General features: G+C 30.1%; 1 protein-coding gene across 1 annotated transcript in view; it reads left to right on the top strand.

Moving 5' to 3' along the window:
• slo (calcium-activated potassium channel slo) overlaps positions 1–20,245 on the top strand; it is a 537,563-nt gene that overhangs the window by 163,545 nt on the left and 353,773 nt on the right. The gene's annotated exons all lie outside the window — the stretch shown is intronic.

Here is a 20,245-nt window from a genome sequence, read left to right as displayed (position 1 = left end):
ATATTTCCGTTGGAATCTGAAAATCGAAATTCTTCGCGATTACAATACTTCCTTTGCTTCGTACAAGGAACTAAAAAGAAAGAGAGAAAGTTTTGGAACTGTAAAATACAGACTCCCGTATATCCTAATATCTGTGATTCGAGTCGTTTTCCACTATTCCTTGAAATACTTAAGTCCACCGATTTTTATTTTAGTATTAACTCCTTATATAACATTAAATAAAAAATATATTTGTTTAAAAACAGTAGCCAATTATTTTTCACATATGATTTTAGTATACTAAAAAAGAGAATTACAATTTATACAAAATTATTTTTGATATTTTTTTTCTTGATTTTTTTTTTAGAATTGCAATTTATAAAGTAATGATTGAGGTTTTACTTGTCCTATATAACATATCTAGGCTATAAGGCAATAATTAGTTGCGAAAAACAAATTTTAATTACAGTGTTATTATTATTGTAGTTAATTAAAATGCATAACTTTTTTCTTTTTAAACTCACCATAATAAGCAGTAAATTATTTGTTGCATCATCTTTAGTTTTCAATTAGATTTTAAAACGTTTACGGTTTGCTTATTTAATAGTGAGCTAATTTAAGTTTGTTGTTATTTTATGCACTAGCGTTTATTTTGGTGGCGGTTTGTTTACTGCTGCATCAGTTGCGCGCTGTCGCATGACACAACTGGACGGCTGTCGTTCCCGATCAGCTGTTTATATATATCAGCTGATCGACAGCTCAAGAATTTGAAATCGAGATTATCGAACGGTTGACGTCAGTCCTTAGATTTTACGTCTTACTGTATTGGAAATTTTGCCATTGTAATGTTGATGTTAGTCCGGTTAAAATAATTAGTGTTTTAATAACTTGCTTTTATAGTCGATGAATTTATACATTTATAAGTTTGTTGCTGTTCCTAGCATTAAATATACTGGGCAGTTGTCTCATTTCGCGATACAACTGTGTTTGCACTTAAGTTATGCGTTACAGAATTAGATTTGAACGTTAAATTTGTATATTCCTTCGCCAATTGATTCAGAAAATGAAAAATTTAAACATCTTTGTTGATAGCAAAAATTCTGTTTTTTTTTTTTTAAAGCTCATTGTTCATTTTCATTTATTTTTCTGTATTGTGGTAAAAAAAATTCTAAGCAATAGTTCTCTTAATTCTTGTTTTATTTTTTTACCACGTATTGTATTCCAGAAAATGTAACCTTGTGCTTTATTTCTGTTCTTTACTCAACTGAAGCGGTTTTTTCTAAGTAATAAAAGGCATTTATCTAAATATTTTGTCTCCCTTGAAAAATTTTAGTTTTTTTTTCATTACCGTTATACTGATCTTGAAAATTTGGCGCATAAATATACACATCCAGAAAAAGATTTTATTTATACTTGTTTTACAATTTTGTGTAAAACTTTTAGTAAGGCGTTATGGAACAAAAGAACAGATTTTTTTTTGTAACTATTTGCAAATAACTAGTTAGTATTTAGAAAATTATTTCCAATTTCCTAAGATATCGTGTAACGTTCAAGATACCCTTTTACCCTTTTTTATAAACATATTTTAATAACTGCAGAAACAAAGAAGTCCTCAGTGTCAGGTTGAAGACGATTAGTATATGACGCAACACTGGGTGAGCAACTTTTCCATTTCCTGTTTAGCCTCCGGTAACTACCGTTTAGATAATTCTTCAGAGGATGAATGAGGATGATATGTATGAGTGTAGTCTTGTATATTCTCAGTTCCACCATTCCTGAGATGTGTGGTTAATTGAAACCCAACCACCAAAGAACACCGGTATCCACGATCTAGTATTCAAATCCGTGTAAAAATAACTGGCTTTACTAGGACTTGAACGCTGTAACTCTCGACTTCCAAATCAGCTGATTTGGGAGGACGCGTTAACCACTAGACCAACCCGGTGGGTGGGTGAGCAACTTAAAACCGACCCGCTACACACCAAACAGTTGCGACTTGTAGCATTTTATGAATGAAAAAAAATGAAACCTTAAATTGAATTAAATTCTGTATTTCCATTAGCAAAAGTTTTCATATTTATCATATTTTTACAAAAAATATTCGAAGTGAGCGCCCTGCGCAGCGATGCACTTTTGTGCTCGAGTGGTCATATTGAGAGTCGTCTGACGCAATGTCGTTGATTTCTTGTTGAATGTTCGTGTTCAGTTTATCCTAACTGTTAGGATTTGATTCTTAGACTATCCTTCATACAGCTTCAAAGGAAATAATCTGAACTGGATAAACCTGGGGAACACAGAGGTCATCATCCTCCGCATGTCTTCTCGAGGCAGCCGTAGACATTTTCACGAACTATAACTGAACTCAGAATTCGCTACTTACGTATTAACGCCACCGCAGCTACAGCTTTATTTAAAAACAAAGTAGTCAATCGGATTTCGGTGGAAAATGGGCCGATATAGAGTTTAACATAAATAAATATTTATTTTATAAATATAATTTAACCAAACTTAACCTACGCTCGCTTCGCTCGCTAACCTTGACTAATTAACACCGTAGTTGTTTGAGTATTTATTTAATAAATTCAATAATTGCAATTATTTATTATTTAAATAATCAGATTGCAATAATTACTGAATTTATTAAATAAATACTCAAAAAATTACGGTGTAAGTTAGTCAAGGTTAGCGAGCGTAGGTTGAGTTTGGTTAAATTATATTTATAAAATAAATAAATATAAATAACCATTTATATTCTGTTTTGAATCTGTTTCGGCCCATTTAAAAAAAAATAAAGTAGTCAAATCCGATTGACTACTTTGTTTTTAAATAAAGCTGTAGCTGCGGTGGCGTTAATATGTAAGTACTCAGAATTCTTCGAAAATTGCACGGTACACTTCTGTACTGACAGTCCAGTAAAAAAATATTGACCCGCAATACGATTACTGAAAAAGCACACCATAACATTTTCTCATGGTGAAGTGAACGTTCCGACCACATCTGGTGAGGTTTTTCTATCATCCGATACTTGGTTGTATGTAAAGTAAAAGTCTGGTTTTATGTGTTTTTTTTCGGCGTGACGTCTGTACGTACGTATGTATCTCCCATAACTCAAAAACGATTAGCTGTATAATGTTGAAATTATGGATTTATGATTGTTGTAACATCTAGTTGTCCACCTCCCTTTTTGATTGCAATCGACTGAACCAAAAGTGTCCAAAAAAGTCTAAAATCCAAAAAAAAAGATTTTGGACTTCTTCTTAATTGCAATAATAAGCCCTCATTGAGAGCTTTTCAACGATATGTCATAATTGATACTTATTTTCATTTGGTTCCAGAGTTATAGCCAAATGAAATTTTAATTAATGAAATATTTGTATCTTTTAAGGGAAAGGCACAACAGTTGAAATCAAACTTCATCTCCTTTTTTTTAACTTTTTTAAATTTAAATTTATTGATGTTAACTCGTGAATGTAAAAATAATTTACAATAATTAATAATTCAATAATAACAATAAAAAAAAAATAATATGAAAAAAATCATAAGTTACTAGTGAAATAACATTTTATGTGCTTTTAAAAATGTATGTATGTAATTTAATAGGCATTATTACTTGTGTATATGTAATTGATTTAGTGAAACATCTGATTATCTAATATTAATTGAAAATTATAATTTAGAATAGTATTATTTTTGGGATTTTCTAATTTAGTTTTGGTTTAATTTTATTTAATTATTCTGAAATTTCTGTTTAATTTTATCTACATTAAAGTAAAGTACAGAGTGACAAAAATAGACCCTCACAAAAACAATATATACTCTGAGGTATACATGCCTAATTTTTAATAAATTGCAAAAAATGTTTTTCTTTTAGTTCATTACTCCTCTGATATTTTCAGACAATATTCTCCCTAAGTCGGAGTTGATCATTACTTTGTTTATTTATTTTTTTGTCATTTAATCGTTCTTTGGTTTGATATAATTCTTCTGGTCTTAATTTGTGTACTTGTCGTCTAGTTTTCAGATTCTCTCTCTCTTTATATTCATAATCCTCTTTTAATCTTTTTATTCTTTCCTTGGTCTTAACATTTTCTACCTCTTTATATTTATCATCTTTTTTAATGTTTTTATTCTTTCTTTGTTTGTATCATCTTCTTCCGGTTTATTTTTTTTTGGTTTGCAACATTTTCTTCCTTTTTTCTTTCTTTTGGTTTTAACATTTTCTGATTTAGTAATACAAGTAATAAAGGGACTTTTATTCTATCCTAATATTTCATATAAGATTGTTGAATTAATAGTTGTATAAATATTTGACGTTAATAAAAACTAATATTTCAGCAGTTGTGTAACTGTCCACTTTATTAAAAGAATTGGAGGAACGTATCTCACTTTCAAATTAAATAAGTTTAAATGAAGTGCAGCAAAAAATGTATATATGTAATGTAATAGTCATGCAAGGAAGTCATGTGGTGCCCACATTAGATTTTTTGTTTTTAATGTAAGTGAAAGAAAATACCCCTTTGAAATGATCATCCACATTTGTCCAAGAGTGGTGAAAACTTGGAAGGGTTGGCTAGCAACCATTTAACTGAGGTTGTTTTATTGATGTCATCGTATATATCTAACCAATCCGTCGTTTTAAATGCCTCATGTGTGGGTATGTATGCCTCATGTGTGGGTATGTATGTAACAAAATGCGCCCCCCACACACACACACACATTACATTTGTTTTTTCATGCTTTATATAAAAAAAGTGTACAGATGTTTTTTCTTCTTTATTTCTTTTATATCTATTTTTCGTGCTTGATTTTGATTACATTATGGTAAATAATAATACATTATGGTAAACAATAATAATAGCTACTACCATGCCCCGATAAAAATTGGGTTAGCTCAAAGGTGAGTTCCCCGTACTCACGTCTGAGCCAAGGCCTGATATCTGGTATTAACTTCTTCGTCCAGAGACCCACCTCTGATTCAGTCCATTTTTCTATTAAAAATGGCGGCTCTTAAAAGACTAGCATTGATATAGCTTCAGATTTATTATGCATCTTAATTTATCCATGAGATAGGTAATGTTAAATCAAACTAAAAACAGTACAAAGAAGAATATTAAGTTATAATAGAGACATTTGACTGTTTCTTTTCTTGAAAAAAATTGGAATGGACTTATTTAATTTTTTTAAAGATATTATTACCATGTAATAAGCTCTGAAACTAAATCAGCAAATGCTAGTGTTCAGGGACTGTCACTTTTGTTTGCATTTTTGGAGTAGTTATGTTTTTCTCACCCTTGCATTTGATTCATTGAGGTTATTAAACTACCTTCTAATTTTGGTATAGTTCCTATTTCATCCTCTCAAAGGATGCAACCATTTTTACAGTCTAAAATATGTAACCAAATGGTCAAAAGGTATATTTTATTGGATAGAAATTTTAAAAAATCCATAAATATAAAATTTTATTTGGAATTAGTAAGGACTTCAAGGCATACTGCCTTAAAGGCAAAAATGTAAGAAGTTTCTATACATGTTCTTACTGTGTAAGTGTGCACTAATAAAGGATTTTTTGAAATTTTGAGTTTAAAGAGTTAAAAATGGAGTAACAATTAAATTTGCTATTTTTTGAATTTATAGGTAACAATTGAAAAATATCAACTTAATTTTTGATATGTATAAACTCTGAATCTATAAAAACCAATTTCTACATATTTTGAAATTCAACCGTGAAAGGGGTGAAGAAAGGTAAAAAGATTTTAAACAATGATTCACCCTTAAGCAATGTTTTCCCCATTTTCAACTGTACTAAATGACATATTCAGTAGATTTGGGCTTGGAAGTATTCGTCAGATAAATATCTAAAATCCATTTTTGGGTTTCTTGAATTTTAATATCTAAGAAGTAAAAAAAAACATAAATTTATTTTTTACATCTCTGCTGTTTGCTACTGCTACTGAATAAATTTTTATGAGATTTGGTAACATTATGGTAATTTGTGTTTTTAATTCTGATAATATATTTTGCAAGCAAAGCTGTCACGGGAAATCTAGAAACCAATTAGTGGGTGGGTCGTGTACTGACCAGACTGTTACTCTGAAGAAATTACAATACGATGATAGTCTTTATAAATTGAACAGGCTTTAATTTTTATTTATCATTGCTATTCTCATAAGCATAAGTTTAATTTATAGCATTTCTCATAAGCATAAGTTTAAACACAGGGGGCAGAGTCCTTTGGCTGATCTGCTAAATATTCCCTGATTGGGATGGGAAATGAAAATGATTTAGTGGAGGCAGGGATGCTAATGTGTGTGTGTGTGTATATATATATATATATATATACACATTATATTATATTTGTGTGTGTGTGTATACTGATTGGAAGTATACACACACACAAAGATTATACAAAACTGTTAATTTTTAATGACAAACTAAGTAAATTTACTTTTAATGAACATTGTTTACTTATATCATAGTGTTTTTCAGTTGCTCTTGTGATTGGAAACTCTATAGTGCAAATAAAAAATGTTTGTTTAATGTAAATTTGGTTTGGTTCTAAAAGTGGTTGGGAAATATTAGGGTTCTTATGAAATTATTTAAGTAATTTGGGTTTTTGAGATAAAGAAAATGGAAGTAAATGTTAATGACTGGTAAGAGAAATGAGCAAGTTTGAATTGAAAGTGGAGTGCGTTTGTTTGATAATGGAACTAGGTTATTTTTAGGGCTGGGTAGAAATGATGGGTGTTATAGAAAAAATGATATTTTGATGGGAGACTATATATCTTAGATACCTTATGGTGAATAATGAGAAAATCATTTTTTTATACTGTAGTATCATTTCTTTATATTACTTACTCTTTCCTTAGTGATAATATTTTTCATCATTGATTTATTATCAAGTTTCCATTCATTTTCTGCATGATTTCCCGATTCTATCATAGAATTTAATTAGATTCTGTGTAGCTATAGTTTTGTAATAGCTTTTTTTTCTGTTAACTTGATATATTACATATGAAAATACACATTATAGACATTACTTAGACAGAAAATACACAACGTTATTGTACATCATCAAATATTCACAAATAATGTCCAGGACAGGATATTACCATGCAGCTATTAACATTACAAACAAAATACACAAAATCACGTGACATTATCAAAGTACGAGTATTACTAAACAAAGTGACCCAGTAGTATAGAAGTTGGATTTGCTATGATGGTACTAAATATTGCTAACAGGATGTTTGTCCTATGACATATGGATGCATGCATATTCACCCACAGATACATAGAATAGATGCAAGCACTGTAGTCAGAATTTCTTTGGTTTGTAAGGTCTATATAATGAACTTAATTTTAAAATATAATTTTTTATTATAATGGAAGAAGACTTCGCAAAAGCATTACACGAACTGAAGGATGGAAAAGCACCAGGAATGGACAACATACAAGCAGACGATATAACTGTAATTGCAGAAACCGAAGAAGACTTGCGACAAATTTTAACTGTTATGGATAGGATACTGAAAGGAGAATTTCACATGTGTATTAACAGTCATAAAACCAAAACACTGGTATGCACTAAGAACAGGATGAATAAAACAAAAATAAAACTGAAGGGTGAGACTATTCAGGAGGTAAAAGAGTTTAGGAAGTAAAATAACAGGTGATGGAAGAAGCGACAAAGAAATAATGACTAGAATATACCAGGCAAAGAATACCTTTAACACAAAGAAAAATCTTTTTACAGCAGATAATATAAACCTTGAGTTGAGAACAATTGTTTTGAGTATTGCATTGTATGAAAGCGAGTCATGGACAGTTGGAGGAGAAAAAAAGAGGAGACTTATAGTGTTACAGAAGGATGATGAAGATAAGTTTGATGGAAAAAGTGTAAAACGAGGAATTATTTAAGAGATTTAACAAAGAGAGAACGTTTTTGAAACGCGAGTCATGGACAGTTGGAGGAGAAAAAAAGAGGAGACTTATAGTGTTACAGAAGGATGATGAAGATAAGTTTGATGGAAAAAGTGTAAAACGAGGAATTATTTAAGAGATTTAACAAAGAGAGAACGTTTTTGAAACAATTAAAAAGAAGAAGAGCTGAGCTAATAGAACAATACATTCTTAGGCACCAGGGTCTGGTTAAGAGGATGATAGAAGGACAGATGGAAGGGAGAAATTGTAGGGAAAGGCCTTGGTTGGAGTTCATAAAACAGATAATGGACGATATGAACTGTGATTCTTACTGGCAGCTAAAGAGAAACGCTGATAAGCGAGAGGCAGAATGGGGAGCTGCTGCCAACCAGCCTAAGGGCTGTCAACCAAAGAAGAATAATTTTTTATTATATTTGCTGTAATATCTATTATATAATTAAAATTCCAGTGGAAATATCAGTAAAAAATTAGCTACTAAAAATGTATCAGCTGATTAGGAAATTAGTCATTGTAGAACAATAATTTTTATACATTTGTGATTACACACGGTTGCAGATTAATTTGTTAATTTTTCTTTTTTTACCAACAAATAAATACAAGTATTAAAGTTATAAGTATAATAAAATCAATTTTTTTTTATTACCTTAAGAGCTAAGAAAATTATTCACAGTCCAAAGACTTTCAAGGCAGTAAAAAACTGATTTTACTAAAAGTATTGTATGATTTATAAGTTTTTTTGGATTTAAATTATAGTTGTTTAAGTTGCTAGAGCCATATCTATATTCGTAACCCAAACTTCACCTCCCCATGTAACTATTTACAACAATATACAGCATCCCCTACACAAACTAAACTGGGTTACATGCTTTGGTAGACAATTCCATTCCTATATACATAAGGATATATCTTAATTTCAGTTGCATAGTGTTTGATAATATTATAAGTAGTAATATTATTATTGTTAGATGATATAACTGGGATGGTTGTAGAAAATCTGATATGGGCTAACCCTTAAAATTACATACATTCTCAAAAATAACAGAATCACATTTCAGCTTTATTTGGGGAAGTGATTTAGTTGCCTTTTCCAAGCATAATATTCTGTTACACATCAGTAAAATGCAGTCAGTCCTCTCTCTTTTCCTGTTTAGCCTCCAGGAATTACTGTTCAGGTATTAATTTAGAGGATGAATGAAGATGATACGTATGAGTGTAAATGAAGTTGATATGTATGAGTGTAAATGAAGTGTAGTCTTGTACAGTCTCAGTTTACCATTCCTGAGATGTGTGGTTAATTGAAACCCAACCACCAAAGCACAATGGTATCAGAACACTGATATTTGGATCTAGTATTCTAATCTGTATAAAAGTAACCGGCTTTACTAGGACTTGAATTCTAAAACTCTCGACTTCCAAATCAGCAGATTTGGGAAGACATGTTCACCACTAGACCAACCCGGTGGGTTAGATGTAGTCAGCCCTTTCTTTCTTAATACTTTCTTTTTCCTGTTTTAGCCTCCGGTAACTACCGTTTAGATAATTCTTCAGAGGATGAATGAGGATGATATGTATGAGTGTAAATGAAGTGTAGTCTTGTACATTCTCAGTTCGACCATTCCTGAGATGTGTGGTTAATTGAAACCCAACCACCAAAAAGCACCGGTATCCACGATCTAGTATTCAAATCCATGTAAAAATAACTGGCTTTACTAGGACTTGAACGCTGTAACTCTCGACTTCCAAATCAGCTGATTTGGGAAGACACGTTAACCACTAGACCAACCTGGTGGGTTAGATGTAGTCAGCCCAGAAAGTGACAAGTTAACTCTATTCAGTAAAGGAAGTGATTTTGTAGTGAGCATCTCAGTATTCTTAGAAAAACCAACAATGAGTAGTGCTTCTTGTTCATCAGGTTTCTACATCACAGTGCTTACTTAATTTAGTGCAAGAAAATCTGCTAGGCAGATATTGTGAAGCACAAATTAATTTAACTTTTTCTGTCACGATATAATGCAATTTATATGTTTCTTCTATTGAGTAAATATTATTTTTGATTTTCTTGTACTCTGAGAATATTGCTGACTTTGATGTTGAAGACTGTAAATCATGCAGTGTTAAATAATTTTGTTTTATACCTGTACACATTTGTGTAACTATTATTATCAATATGTGGATTTGTAAAAAAAGAAGGTTAGGAAAATATCTTGTAACAATAGTTAGACTGTCATACAAGGAGTCATCCAGAAAGTAAAAACTCATTTTGTTTTAACAAATTTATTCTAATTATTTTAATGTTAATATATGCATGCAGGATCATCTTCATTTTTTAAGCTATTTTTCCACATAAACACCAACTACATTCAAACATTTGTCAAATCGTGGTACTAGTTTTTGTATGCTGTCATCCAAGAAGTTTGCCACCAGTCCATTAAACCACACACGAACAGCTGCCTTGATGTCTTCACTTTCATGTAATGTAGATCATGAACATACAGGAAATTTATCACTAAGTTCATCAACATGAAACACTGATTCTCTTTAACATGTCTGTCAATCTGTTCTTTCTGTTGTTAAATAGTGGGAGTAGGACATCCTGAGTTGTTCATCATAAACAGATGTTCTCTCTGCCATAAATAAATGAACCATTTCCTTCATTTATTACACTGTTACTAAATGGCAATAATTTGATGATGAATTTCCACAAGAAGAACTTATTGCACATTCAAAAAACATATGACCGATATGTACCTCACAGTCTTTACATCTTTGAATCTTGACATCTGCTTTTACATCTTTATATTTTAGACTAATCCTTTATTATCAAAATATTTTAAACAGTTTTTACATTCTACACCTTCAGTAATCTCCTTACGCTCTTACTTCTGTTACTAATCTAATTGACACAGACACCGAATAACTTATTTACTAATTATTATAAAAATTTAATTAGCAACATGAAATTCATTATTTGTGGATTCACTTTATGATGTGTGAGCATTATAAATGTTCTAAAATTACAGACTGAAAAATTATAATTTTCCATTTGATAAATTGTAAAATGATGGAACCAATATATTACTGGCTGTCAGTAGTGACATTAATGTTAAATCAATAGTATCAGTGTTTATTGGTGAATTTTTTCAATGTTTAGTGCTATAGATAAAATATAGCTGGATATTAAATGAGGAAACTAAATTATTGTTTCAGTGTAGGTGTAAAGCGTACCCATTTTGCTCATATTGAAATCAATTCAGTGAAGTTTAATAAGCAATTTAGTTGGCCAGTTTGGGAGGAGAATTGAATTATTGGCATTACTTTGAGCTTTGGAATCAGAGGTCATACTATATCTGGGCCATTATAGATGCATTCCCATTACGGCAATTGAATTTCCACCCGCCTCTTATACTTTATTATTATGTATTGTACTGTAGTCTGATCTGCACATGCTCATAGTTATTATAATCACAAATTTACATGAAATCTAAGTAATTTTGTGTGTAAACAATTATGCAATATTTAACTTTTAATTTACTGTTTTATCTGTATAGTTTTGGTGAGAATTATCAAAAAATTAATTTTTAATGGCAAAATAAACTGAATTTACTTAAAATGAACATTTTAGTTACATAATGTTTTTTTGTAGATTGCAAGAGAAATTAAAAATATTGTGGGAAATATAGAAAATGTTTGATAAAATTAAATTTCCATCAGTTTGTTTTTAAAAGTAAATAATTTTGTATAAATATCATCTATGTTTATGCATGTTCATGATAATTACTTTGTTAATATTTTTTATTGACGTTTATTTTCTGACATTGACATTTGTTCATACGTTGTACTTAATAGTATATTTCTTTGGTAATCAGTAAAGAGTTGGGATTAATTACTGAACATTTTACCAACTTACATGATGTTAGGTTTTTGAACACAAGTTTCTTATTTTCCAAATAATTTTTCTGAATTGATTTATAAAATCAAAACATGATTCATTGATGATGTATTAAACTATATGTCTTCTCGGTCAGTGAAAGAATAAAATGCAGTCTCTTTTTTGATGTTAGTTGACAAGCATGTATCTCTTCTTTCTTTTTGTATTGTCTTTTTCCTCTTTAATCAGTCAGATGTAGTCAAATGAAATTTTAGATGTATTTTCTAAAATGAGGTTGAAAAAAGTATGTAAGTTTTGTAAATCAACTTACATACTCCAAGTTTACAATTGCTCCAAGTTATTGCTGTCGCAGTAAACATTGGAGCAATTTAAAGTTATTAGAATATTCTTTAGTGTTTATTTTAAAACTATTCATCTATTTTTAAAAACAGAGTAACTTTAGAAGGAATAAGCGATTAGTTAAACTATATATCAAGATTAATAACGTAACTTCTATATCAACTCATTAAACTTTTTATTACATTTTAACCTATGATATTTACTTTCCTGTCTAATGCTATAGCAGAGCTATAGCTTTAGAAGGGAAAGTATTGTAATCGGTCCAATTTGGGCATATCTAGTTTTCACCGGACTTTGACATTTTGACACTTAAGGAACCCTAAAAATAAAAAAAAAAAAACAGATGGAAATTTTCCAGATGTTTGTACATGTATATGTTTTCAGTCTTTCACTCCTTTTATCTCCAGAACTACTGGACCGATTTTGGTAAACATTGGTCAGATTACTTCTATATATGAGGCATTGATGCGATTAAATTTTCAATATAAAAGGTCAAGAGTGTGAGGCTGTACAGCAAGGTCACCTTCAGTATCTCAAGATTTCACGTAATTAAGATCTTATTTTTCTTAGCACATTTGTTAACAATAAAGAAACAATGATATTTGCAAAACAATTTTGCAAAATTGCACCCCCACATGAAAATATGATTAAATAAACTAGTGGCAAAGTGGGTATACTGCTAAAGTGTAAAAAGTATTTAAAGTGGCCGCTAGTACTGCCACACCCCTGTGAATGAAATATGATATGCGCACATGCTTTAGTCAGAATCATTGAATTAAGTAAACCACAAATATTATATTTAAATAAAATGATAAATATTTTTAATTAATTTGTTGTGTTTATATGTGTAAGTTGTGCATCAGAAAAAAGCCACATGATGAGAAAGTCCTACAACTGCATTGTCAGTTTTTTTTAAGCTATTATGAATTTGTTGATGCTAAAATTGAAAAAAAAATTGTATTTTATCTAATTCATTAATTTGAGACCTTTTCAGTGTTACATGCAGCTTTTTTGTTCATTATATTACAAGTTTAACTGAAATTTATTATGCTGTTTTTAAGAAGTCCCTTTTTTATGTTGAATAGTGGTATATTTATTGTATGTTGTTCGTTTATATGTTTTTTCTGTTTAATTTAGTTCGCTCATAAATTTTATATGTTCAAGTATATTGAGTTTTTTGCTTTTATGTACTTCATGTAAAAGTTTTATGTTTTATGGTTAATGCCTTTTTATATGTTTCCCATTTCTGTGAAGTAATTTATTTGTAAGGTCTGTTGTTGCATGTATGGTTGCTTCTGTCCTTTGTATTTGTAGGTGGATATGCATATGCAATTTTAATCTATCCAAGCTGTATTTATCAGTGAAGTTAATTGTGATAATACAGTAACCTGTTGTCACAAAACAGCAAATTAGTATGAAACTTAGTTGAGATATTTTCAATTAGTATGCATATTTTTAATTTGGTTCCATGTTTTATGAAACATACTCTGTATGCATGTATGTGTTTGCATTATCAGTTTGTGTATACGTGTCTGTATTATAAATTTGTGTGCATATTATAAATACGTGTGTATATGCAATAAATATATTCTTATGCTTACTTTTTTCTATTATTATCGTATTACAGAGAGTTGTGTTTATTGGACGATTTGTGAGAAAGCTGCATGTTTGTGCTGTGAAGGATGAATCAATGGGTATGGGTTAGTGCTTGGCTGTGAAGGATTTTTAATAAATTTTGAAAGTGATCTTTTTGTGTGTTGAAATCTAGGAAGCTAAGTAATTTATATTTTCTTGTGAATTTTAATTTGGGAGTCATACAGTGTAAATGGTAAATTTGGGAAAGTAAATTTCCATGTACAGTGGTTAGAATATTATTTTAAAAATTTTCTTGAAAACTGAAATTGTCTTATGATTTGTATTGGGGTCACAATTTTTTAAAGTTGGTTATCCTTGTTGTACTTCTTAAATGAAAATTTTTCCTGCTCTTTGTTTAGAAATTCTCTTTTTATATTTTTTCCCCTTATGAAATTTTTCAGCTTAAACAATTAATTCTGGACATAATTTTGAATATCAATGTTTGATTCTGAGATATTTATAAACATTTTTACCTTTTATCAGGTCGAAACATCAGGTTTAACATCATAAACTATCAGGTTAAAAAATTTTGGAACTTGTGCATAGCACCAGCTACTTTCATTTTCTTCTTGTATGAAGATTATTTGAGAGAAAGCTTGACTACAAATTATTCTACACAAGAAAATAGAATAAAAGTCTGGTAAATTTTGGTTCAAAGGTGCTAGGGAAACAGTCGCCAGTCCAGTCATATTAAAATTAATTAACTGAATTTTTTTTTGTCAGTAGTGGTAAGATACAGTTTATTGGAAATTAATTTTCTCTAAGACATGTTATTAAATGGATATTCTAAGATAACAAAATATGTTGTTGAAAATGAATTGAAGACTAATTTTCAGTAATTTGTAAAATATATATTTACTGGAAAATTATCTAATGGGGGAATGTGATTTGCCAAGTATACCAGTAATTAGTTTTTTAAGAAAAACAAAATTAAATCTAATTATTTGTGATATTGATTACACTTCTCTATTTGTTTCTGAAGTTTCTCTATTTGTTTAATAATTGCACCTCATAATATAGTTGCTACTTGTTGAAAAAGGAAACAGTAGGTGTTGAGCTCATCATTATCAAACTAACTTTTGTAGGAAATGCAAATAACATGTTTTGATAATGTGGCGGGGTTTAGACTAGTAGCCTGTAAGCACGGCAGCTTAGTCTAGCATGCTTTTATAGTTACAGTGGTGTTGTGATCTATGACATGCAATGTTATAATAAACAATTGGGTAATTTTGTACTAATAGTACCTACATTGTGTTATCCCTTATTAAATTTCTTTCTAATTTATTTATTACATCTTTTTTTAAATAATATCAGTTTAAAAAAAAATAATTTATGTTTAAGAGATTCTTATAAATAGGATTTAAAACAGAAATGGGTGATAAAATAGAAATTTATTTATATTGAAAAAAATATGAAAAAATTGTTTGATTTGAAAGTATAAACTACAGTAATTAAAAAAAAAACAATAAAAAAGGTTTTTCTGTTTCTTGTTTAGATCTTGGTATATACACAGATTTTATTTTTATAAAATATTTGTGTTTCTTATTTTTCATATTATTTGTTGATAAGGTATAGTTATTAAATTGTATTGTGGTATGGTTGTGTTGCTAAGTGGAACAAAACCATTTTGGTTCAACTGCTGTAACTGTTTAATGATACCCAACTGGAAATAAACTTTTATAATTCAAGCTTCCACATCTCTTTTTTGTTGTTCTAGTATTAATGCATCTACTGCTAGTATGACTCAGTAAGTTTTATGGTTTTCCAATGTGTTGTTTTATTGCAGTAGACTATTGAAACACATCAAATATTTACTCATGCTTTCATTTATAAATAAACTTTGTACATAAAAATTTGAGGGTTATCTCTTCATTATTTAAGACTGCACTGAAACTCTCACAAGTCACGTTTCCTCTATCTGCATGGAAAAAACACTATTAGAGAGGTTCTTTTTGAAAGTTAGAATATTATGAATACACAGAGAAAACAAATAGATAATTACAAAAAAAACTGTAAATAATTGAATAGGAAGACAAGCCACACAGTTCTGCTAAAACATTACGGGCCAAACGAGCAGAGCTGCCAGGCTTTTCCCCAGCTTGCAAAAACTCTTCAATAAGTGGGTTCATACCCTCCCGGGTGGTCTCACCTCTATATCTACTTCTGAACTATCGTTGTGAGGACCAGTGTTTGAGGAGGTCGAAGGATAAAGCTCCGGCCCCCTCCTCCGGCTAGGCTTCTTACCTATCTTACTAACATCTGTCATGGTTGGAGATGCTCTGACCTAACAGTATATGAACAAATTGCTCGCTGTATTCCTTCTATTTAGAGATATTGGGCACAAGCCCACAAGCGTGAGGACTACCCACAGCAAGCCATGGGCAGCTGGAGACCTTCCATATTCTCCTGTCACTTTTTGCACCTCAACTGCTACCAGATCAAATGTGTGAAATCAGAAATCAACACAGTTGCAGATTATGGCTCCCCGCTCTAAAAGAGTACAAGCAGCAGGACTAAGGGTAAAGGCCCCTTTGCTCATAACAGGGACTTGCAACCAGGAGACGTTGCCACTCTTTTCGCCGCAATGTGGCGGGTGCTCAAACAAATCGTGTGCCAAATCCTCCGAATCCCCATGAAAAGGGTATGAATCATCTTAACAGTAAGAGCGCATAACCGTTGTAACAGTTTTCAGACTGCATGATTGTAAAACTGGGGAAGGTACACATTCGACCACCAGCTCAAAAATAGCACTGAAAAAGACTATACAAAGCAAACCTCTGTTTGTGAAAAGAGACCAGAGGTTATAATAAATGAATAGAAATAATTCGAATTTGAATGAATAAGGTACTATTTTTGCATAATTTAGATTTTAGGAAGAATAGGAGAACTGGTTTATATGTTAGCCATCTCAGGTATTAGTTGATTTTTTATGCGATCACCTCAATTAATCTGATGAAAGCTACCAGTAGTCAGACTGGTAGAGTCACTATCTTGTTGAGTGTTAGTACAAAAGTGGCTACCTTGCTGGCTACTGAAATTTATCACCATAGATGGAACCAAGGCAGTGTTTGTTCCTGTAGTACTTACTAGGTAAAGGGAATGGAACCTTATACAAGGAAGGGAAAAATCAAATACAGTAAGAATGGTTCTGATTAAAGTAATTTACTGTATTGGTCAGGATCAACATCGGTTGGTAAACATGATTATTGTTTTAATTTATGATGTTTGATGTCATAACCTTCAGCAGTGATGCCAATAACAGTTGTATAGTGATTGTTGTAATGATGTAGAAAAACAGATTTAAACATACTGAATATTTTAATGAATCTAAAAAAAATTTAATTTACAAAAATGAAAAAAAATTTTCAAAGATTTTTACAAAAAGTAATATATTTAATTGATATGAATAATACGTACTATACTTCTGCACATTTTTATCAACTGTAACAATTCTTGTTAAATTTTATTAAAACAAATTGTTATCACTGGGTGGTCATTTTAGAATTACTCGTAATATTGGACTGAGAGGGACTTTATATTGAATGTTTTATCCTTCACCTCTTACTACAAAAATCTGTTGAATCAGTAACATAATTATTTTTAAAAGAATTGGTATTAAAATTGATGCATATATATCCTCACATACAAATTCTGCAGGATACCTTTTGGGCAGGGGGGTTATTAATTCTCAAGAAAGTTTCAATTTCATCTTAAGATCATAAGTGTAATGATTTAGAAACTGCTTGTTTCATGAGTATTGGAGAGAATGATAGAAAAAGGAAGAGTTGAAGAGTGTGAGAGAAATCATCACTAGTAGTTGAAGCCAAGGAAGAAGGAAAGTATTTAAAAAAGAGAAGACTACGTGAAGAGGATTATGAAAATGATCATCTATAAAAATCTACCTTTTTAGCAGCATTATGTTTGTATCTAATGTATGTTTGTAAAAGAATTGATTTACCGATAAATATATTTCTGATTATTTTATATTAAGGGCTATTTTTTTTTAAATGTTTAGAAATAAAAATATTTAAGGAGATACTATCAAAGGTTTTATGAGCCTCTAATATTCCATTTGAAATAAAAGAAAATTGTTTCCATATGTTTAATTTTTTCTTGATAAAGTCTTGGCATGAAATGTGGTTATACATTTCACTGCACATCTGTATACTTGTGTTACCAGCATTTGAATTACAAATTTGATATATACAAAATTATTAATTCTTTTTAACCTCAAAGTATTTTTAGTTTTGTATGAATACACTAATTAATATAGTGTAATGTAATGTCGTCTGTAAAACTGCAGTTTGTGGAAACTAAACAGTGACTAGAAGACTATTAAAATATGTTAAATTTAGTAGACAGTTTAGTAACATAGCCAGCATGTAAGCCAACTGTTGGTGTTAGGTGGTTTTGTTTAGTTGTGATAATCAATTGAATATTTTTATTTAGATTTTGGTGTAGGAGAAATAGGTGCTGATGGGCCTGAATTCATTGAAAACCACGGTAATGTACTTAGTGCTGGAACTACATCCCATTGTGGCTATTTAGAAAAGATGAGACCAAATGTAAAAAATGAAAGAATAGAGAAAAAGTATAACCAAATCACAAAGGAACTAAAAGTATCTTGGGAGGTCAGAGTATTTACACTGTTACCAAAATTTACCTAGTGATTTCATGTGTAGAAGAACATTGAAAAGGAGATGTCTTTTTGACATTTTAGTGTTAATTTTATTCTGTGAGAAGTAGTAATATAATGTACCAAAAATTCACTAGAACGTAGGCTTTATAACTTTAGTGGGCTTTTCTAATATAACGTTTGAGATATTATTCTATAATGAGCTTTTCAGTGTGTTTTATTAGAATTTTTTTTTGGATCAGTTAAATGAAACATATTTTTATGTTTTTTATTATTAATTTACTGAAAATTATTTCATGTTCTTAATTTTCTTTTCCTTTTTGAAAAGATGTAAACATGCTTTAATTTATTTTATGATTTTGATAATGCAAGATAGAAAATGCTTGATTCCATTTGTTCATTCAGTCAAATGCATGATTATGATTTTGATAGTATTAAGATTTTGATAATGTAAACTTTTTAGATAATCGATTTCTTTTGTTTTGACAGGACAAAATGTACTATTATGAAAAAGTGTAATGATTTTGATAAAGTTAAATTAGTGAAATTTCATTTTAGCTATAAAATCCAATATGTTCAAGGTTTGTTCAAAAACTATTTGAGTAAAGGCCGTTAAAAAAATCACTTACCTATTGATTTCCAGTCCTATGAGGGGCAGCTGAAATGTAATGAAAGTTCATGGCCATTGGATTCCCAACTCATCCATTTAAATCATTTGTATTGAACCATCACTACTCTCAATGTCATTTTCAATTTCTCTGATAATTTTCTATTATCAAATTGTTTATGTTTATTAATAACATTTGGAATTTGGCTTGAATTGGCTAGTACACTGATCATACTTAACTGAAGTTTGGCCTTTTTGAAAACAATTTATTACTCTTTAGTTCATGTAACCCTATTTAGCCTTGTTGCCAAAATTCTGAGAAATCGTACAAATTGTTTCACTTTGGATATCACTAAGTTTTTGGTAGAACTTGGTGCTGTAATAGTGTTCAACATGTCTGTCATTGTGGACAAAATAAAAGTGTGGCAAGGACCATTACAAACAATTGATCATTACAAACAATAGCTGCTGGACAGCAACTGTTACATCAAAAAACCTCTATGAGGTTACAAAAAAAGAAAAAAAAACTTGCATACCAAGGTATATTAGTGTTGTGTTGCATCAAATTTTACTTTTTGCATTCAAATGCATTTTAAGAAAAAAATTATTTCTTCTATGTTAGATATACTGCCACCTACTCAAAAAGGGTGTTGAAAGGGCTATGTTAATTTGTTGCATTACATTATCTATCCAATTCTCTCTCGTGGCTCTATTCTACATAAAGCATCCAAGTACAAGTAGTATTAATCAAGTTGCTTTTTCAGAAAAATCTATATGGTAGTGTTTTCATTTTCATAAAAGAAACAAATTATAATAGTGCAATCAGTTAGAATCTATGTGATTTATGTTACAGTATGACTTTTTTTGCCTTTAATCAGTAACAGTATGATGGTCTGTTATCTAGCATTGTAACAATGCAGTATATGTTTTGGAGTTAAAGGCACTTGACTATTAATCTGGTCTGCCCCAAGACCAAACAGGTGAAAATTACATTGTGGTATTTGTTTTTGGTGGTTTTGGAATGTTTCCTTTGTTCTAAAAAAAAAGTTATAATTTGATAAAGTTTGAAACAAGAAAATTAAATAACAGTATTATTAATTTGAAAAAGAAAAAAAATGTTTGAAATAAAATATATATATATACTCGTATATATAAATTGTATGTTAATTATGTCATCCAATCATTTTGTAAACTTAACTGGTTTTTGTTAGCATATAAA

This window comes from Lycorma delicatula, chromosome 3 (assembly GCF_047948215.1).
Source record: "Lycorma delicatula isolate Av1 chromosome 3, ASM4794821v1, whole genome shotgun sequence".
Taxonomy (NCBI): Eukaryota; Metazoa; Arthropoda; class Insecta; order Hemiptera; family Fulgoridae; genus Lycorma; species Lycorma delicatula.
The sequence above is the reverse complement of the archived record's forward strand: the minus strand, read 5'-3'. Positions and strand labels throughout refer to the sequence as shown.